The sequence below is a fragment of the Epinephelus moara genome, chromosome 23, assembly GCF_006386435.1.
Source record: "Epinephelus moara isolate mb chromosome 23, YSFRI_EMoa_1.0, whole genome shotgun sequence".
Classification (NCBI taxonomy): Eukaryota; Metazoa; Chordata; class Actinopteri; order Perciformes; family Serranidae; genus Epinephelus; species Epinephelus moara.
Window position 1 is genome coordinate 30,156,637 of NC_065528.1, and position 6,573 is coordinate 30,163,209.

Genomic DNA, 6,573 nt, shown 5'->3' on the forward strand with positions numbered 1-6,573 from the left:
ATACCAGAGACGTCTTTGGGAGGAACCACAAGTTGAATTGCCTTCTTCTGTTGATATGTTTCTCCATTCCCAGTGCAGGGTGAGTGCTGCTTGTCTCACAGGTGTTCTCACTTTCAGTGATGAGCAGCCTGTTCTGCTCTGGTCTGCATTGCATTATGGGACTTGTAGTTAGTTGTAGTTGTGGAGGGTTTGAAGTGAAGTGGTTTTGTTTGAATCTTTTGCACCTCAGATTTATCTCTACAATACCCGGTCCTAGTGAAGAGAGTATTATGACTTGTCTAGAACTCCAAGCTCAAAGCTCAGGACTTTGGACTTGACTCAGGACTTGTCTGTCTTGATTTGGAACTTGATTTGTGACTTGAGTGCAAAGACTTGTGACCTTCTTGTGACTCGGTCCCACCTCTGCCAGGTTGTAAGAAAACTGAATTTTCCTTTGACCAAAATAAACAGAGAGAAAACCTGTTACACTCTGCCACCTCTGCTCAGCCTGCAGACTGTTGTTAAACCAGCCTTGTTTATCTACTTGGGTGAATCATCACAGTATTTATTTAAGGAAGTGGCAAGTGAACTATCCGACCACACTGTGTGACAGTCCTTTTATCGATGCCTTGACATTAGGGGCTCGGCCTCAGGGGCTCCAGCAGGCTGGCAGCTTGTCAGAGAGAAATGAACAGCCACACATGGGGCAGTTAAAAGATGCAGTTTGTTTTAAACCATGCAGCCCAAAATAAGTTACAGCTGTCCAGACAGAATATAACTTGCTTTAGTTTCCTTGCATGAGGTGATCAGCATAATAATTATGTTTATATTTAGGTTCAGATAAATCACGTTTGAGGTCGAGTTTTTGGGGTGGTCTTAATGTAGTAACACATTCCTCACGCCATAGATGATGCGCGGTGCCTTTTTTTAATACTCTGGACAGAAATAAAAATGCGTCCGTCCTGTAATGGCATGTGTTAGTCTAATCATGAGAAGTAGTAACACTGATGGAGTCTAGTGGTTCGGCTGTGTGGGAGAGTGACACTGTTAGCTTAGCGCGGCTATTTCAGGGCCCTTCCGTGCTAAACCATCAGCACCCACACACACGAGTGCCAGCACTCGCACGCAAAAGCCTGAGTGTTGAACTCCATTAATACACAGATGCATGCGGAAGCCTCTCCCCGTGTTTTAGATTGCACGTGAAGCTTTTGTAGCTCTGACATGCTTTGTTCATAGGCACAAAAAACACGAGTGGAAAACTGATTTTTCCTCCTGCGGCTTTTGTTTAATATCAAAGCACTAATTTAAGAATTTTATCATGTTTTTCTCCTCCTCTGTACCTTTCACACATTAGAGAAGAAAAAGACAAGTTATTCTCTCTCTTAGTATTTAAAGCTATAAACACCCAGCAAACAACACAAGGACATAAAAGGAAAAAACAGACTTTAGTTAATTACTCTTTGCTATCCAACTTCTCATGTCTCTTCCTGTCTTTCCATCTCGCCCACTCGCCTACTTACATCGCGGCTGGTCTCACTCCAGTGCATCAATGGAAACGTGACGCCTGTGACAGGAATACTTGTAATTATCCTCCCACACTCCTGTCTCTCGAAGGTGATTGGATGGCCGGTCCCTCTCCGACACGCTAGCCACCGCCCACGGCAGATCTGTCAATCTCCGGCGACCCCCCCAGCAACCGCCGACAACAAGTCCCCCCACTCTCCGCCAAACGCTTCATCAGGCACCTCCCACCTGGGATCTTGCATGTGCCGCGTCTCACATTAACTGCAGTTTAGGTGAGCTGACAGGTGAAGCGCACACACACACACACACACACACACACACACAGTAGCACATATAACATTACAAAGAAATGAGTGAACATATTTACCATGAGTACTTTGTGGCTCTGGGGATGCATGGTCTGACATGGACAAACAGTTAGAGAAAATGACAGGAAGAGAAAGAGAGAAAGACAGAGTGTTAATAGACAAATGAGAGTGAGAGCTACTGGATGTATGACAGTTACCACATTAACACTGGTGTCACTCAAGCATGCGATGTGACTCGGGCCCTTACCTGCGATGCGAGCGGAGGGTAACGGCAGGCTGAGAGGAATGTAGTGCTCGTGGTTGCACACCTCTNTATCCCAGCTGACATTGGGTGAGAGGCAGGGTTCACCCTGGACAGGTCACCAGAATATCACAGGACTGACACATAGAGACAGACAACCATTCACACTCACATTCACACCTACAGGCAATTTAGAGTCACTGATTAACCTGCATGTCTTTGGAGCGTGGGAGGAAGCTGGAGCACCTGGAGAAAACCCACGCTGACACAGGGAGAACATGCAAACTCCATACGGAGGGGCCGCAGTCAGCCGGCCTGTTTGAACCCTCTTGCTGTGAGGCGACAGTGCTAAGCACTGCACCATTGTGTTGCCCGAGGAGCACCAGTGCAACTTGCAAATATTATTAATATATGAAATAGAGAGCTGTGTGTTTGTTTCCGTCTCACAGTGAATAAATAATCATGTTTAACAGTGCTGCTGTAATAGTGTAGCCTTTTGTTAACAGCTCATATTTAGCCTAACTGTTGACTGGAAGCTTCACAACTAAAATGTTAACACTAGGCGGGTGTTTCAGAATAGAAGTACTGCTAATTCCACTTTCATTTATTTCATTATAACAATACTTTGTTGTAACAGCACTTTATTTAACTTTATTATTACTTTATTTTAACAGTACTTTATTTATTTTTTATAGCAATACTTTATTATAACTGTAATTTATTTCACTTTATTATAACTGTAATTTATTTCACTTTATGATAACTGCTTTATTTAACTTTATTAAAACAGTACTATAATTAATTTGATTTAGCAGTATTTTATTTAACTTGATTATAACTGTACTTTGTGAAACTTTTTTGTAACAGTACTTTCTTTATCTCTATTACAATAGTACTTTATTTAACTTAATTATGACAGTAATTTATCTATCATTATTATTTCTGTACTTTATTGAACTTTAATGTAACAGTACTTTGTTTTACTCTTTTATAACAGTATTTTATATAACTTTATTTTAACCATACTTTACTTAGCCTTATTATAACAGCACTTTATTTGATTTAATTATGATAGAACTTTATTATAACCATACTTAATTTAACATTATTGTAATAGTAGTACCCAGTAATTAACTATTTTAGTAAAATTTTAAAGGAAATTTCAAAATATTGAGATGTGCATTGTGGTAAAGCCTAAGAAAAACAATTTGCAGTATTACTGATAGGCCGTATTGCCCAGCCCTGGTTGAAGTAGCTATGAATATTCAATCTTCAAATTCAAATGTACATCTTTGGTTGCTCACTTGCTCTCCTCCTTCTACCTCAGCTGTACTACATTTCCCACCATGCAGTTTTTTTCAATACCCAATTGAAGGTTATACATGTAGGTAGTGACAGCAATAGCAACACACTAGGTGACTTACACCCGGAAGATTTAGAGGTAGTAGTGTTACATTCTGCTCTATTGATGCTGCTCTTTGTGGAGCGATCGGTACAGGTTTTTACTAAGGTGACAGCCAATCCTGATCTTTCCAAAACACTGTCAACAGTTTGGCAGGGATTATTCTTATAAATCCTTGGGATAATCATCTTTACTCTGAGTGTTCTCAGAATATCTTGAAGTCTAATATATGCGCCTGTCAACAAGCTGAGCAGTTAAACTTTGACCCTACAGAAAATGTCACTAATTGTCCTTCCACAAAGCAACGCTAATTGCTTTGAAACCGTGCTCCGAAGACAAGCCACAGCCTTGAGCGTTTGTCATGGCTGTAGCGACCGAAAGATCACAAATTCTTTGTTGGTCTGATGAATGAATCTATTTCCACAGCTCATGGTAAATGGGCAGGCATGTTAATTAAAGGCTTGCTGATACTCTTGAACTTATTACCTAGCTTCCTGCTAATGAGCGAAATGATGCCAGATTCTTAAAAAAATGGAAGCCGGAGAGAAAACAAGCTTTATCTAGGAGGTTGGAGGGAAAAAACCTCACTTACAGCTCTTTCACTACTTCACCTTTGCAGTGAAATAACTCTTTTTCTTCCTCGCTGCCCATATCTGCGCTGTAATGGCAAGTAATTTAAGGGAAATTAACACTTTGACATGCTCCTCAGGGGTTGAGGAAAAGTGGAGAGGAGAGGATAAGAGAAAAGAGGAGGAGGAGGGAGTATGGAAAGGAGACAGAAAAAGAGGATGAATTAGTATTTAATTCAGTATGGTTGAGTCTTTGGTCCAAGGGTTAAGTGCGGCTGAGTTAAACTGTCGTCTGCAGTCCCATTGGCCGAGAATCCCTGACTGTCTAATGGATTTTAAAACCAGCAGGGAGCGCCAAGGCAGATGGTGCACAGACAGAAGACATCATGACCACCAAACATTTGAGAACAGATAATTTCCATCGTTTGATTGTAGTCCAGATCAACTTCAGAACATCTTGAATAGACTCTTGAATGTCCATCATTTCTCATACCAAGCACATGTCATTCTCTATGGCCAAGTGTTGCTTTTAGCGTGTACCCGCCAAATTTTAGAAGTGTGGATCTGATAAGTAAAATTCTAGTGTTATGGGCCATAAAGCTGCATCTGACAAAATATTGGAATCTCCCATTGGAATTTCCCATTTCTATTAAATGACTTTGTCTTTATAAGCCTTTTCTGTGTAGTTTTAAAGAGACCTGGTCCCCAAAAACACGAGAGACAGAAAAACCCAATCTGGATTCCAGCCCACTCAGTGACTGCATAGCTTGCATGCCATTCTGCATGGTCAGACAATTTGGCTCAACACTATAAAATGAAAGATGCTTACCATCTTCTTTTATCATATTGTTTTGGCATTTTATTTTGGTCCCCAAAGGGAATTTTAAATGCAAAGAACGGACTTGTGATCTTGGTAAATGGTGAATGGACTGCACTTGTATAGTGCTTTTCTATTCTTCCGACCACTCAAAGTGCTTTTACACTACATGTCACCCGTTCACACACACACACACAGTCACACACAAGGTGCTACTCAGTAACCATTCACATGTTCAAGTATGCGGATCGGAGGAGTCAGGGATCGGACAATTGATCCTCTGATTAGTGGACGACCCGCTCTACCTTTGAGCCACAGTCGCCCCCAAGGGGATGAATGTTGGGGGCGTTCTTCTTGGGAAGAACGTACTCGTTTGTTGTTCTTGGAAGAATGAACCCAGCATGCAGATTGCTGTTAACAGTTAGAGACAATGTGTTCTTGCTGGTAGTGTGCAATACCCCCAGCACATAGGCTGCCTGCTGTGCTCCAAAATAACAGCCAGGCTTTATCCAGTGGTGGAAAAAGTAACACCTACATTTCTTTAAGTACTTAAACACAATTTTTAGGTACTTTACATGTGTGTTTGCATTTTATGCTACTTTATACTTGCACTTCATGACATTTCAGAGGTAAATATTGTACTTTTTACACCACTACAGGTGTCTGATAAGTTTAGTTTCATTGCACATTCAGATTATTAATAAAATGTAACTAATAAATGATGATATATTACTGAATAGTAAAGTAGTTGGATTGACAAACTTTCTGTTGCTGCCCTTACAGAGATTAGACAGAGACAACTATGAACCTTGGTGCTGGATTTTATGCTGGCAAGATTGAAGTTGCAACAGCGGCTACTGAAGCTCCATGTTCGAAGGTTCCACCCTCTCTGTACCCAGTGAATAGTTTCCTTGTGGCAGGGAGTAAGGTGGAGGGATGAGCGTGTACAAGCTAGCTGATTGCTAGCTAGCTAATTTGTGGTCTGATAAACAGTGAGTTCGGGGTGAGGGGCTGAGTGAGTGAATGCAATGTGCATAGCTCTATAATAGCATCATATTTTACTTGTTTTAAATACTAAAAACATAGAAAATCAATAAGTGGTGGTCAATGATGATATTGCTGTGGCAGCCACAAATATATCAATGTATGAAAAACACTTTAGGGACAGCGAAAAGTAGCAGTATAATTTTTCTTTATAAAATAGATCTTTTTTATTTATGCTATTAAACATGTTTATTTTACCGAATAAGTAAATAAAGTTTATTTAATTTAGTCCCTTTCACAGAGAAAGGCCACAAAGTGCTTCACTGTAAAAAAAAAAATCCCCACTTTTCTATGCAGTACATGATACATGTAATAAGCATAGTTTTTGGAAATTTGTCTCATGATGTACAGTCTCTAGAAGTGTATGATTTAACTTTGCTCCATGGTCCAGGGTTAAAAAAGTAAACAAAAATCGCAATGAATCTTAATATCAAATGGCAATACTCGTAGAATCACAATACATCGCAAATTGACCCCTCTCTAAGTCCCGCCCCCAGACGCAGACTGGACAATCATAACGTAGCATCAGGCCGGCTCAGACCAGGGTCCGACAACAACACAGCTGTGCTCCATCGTTTCAGATTTCCTTCATTTCCAGGCTGGTTTTGTGGATTTGGAGCTAAATGTTGTGCCTGGGGCACGTCGTGTATTAATGATACTCGTTACCTGGAGAGGTTGGAAAAAGATAT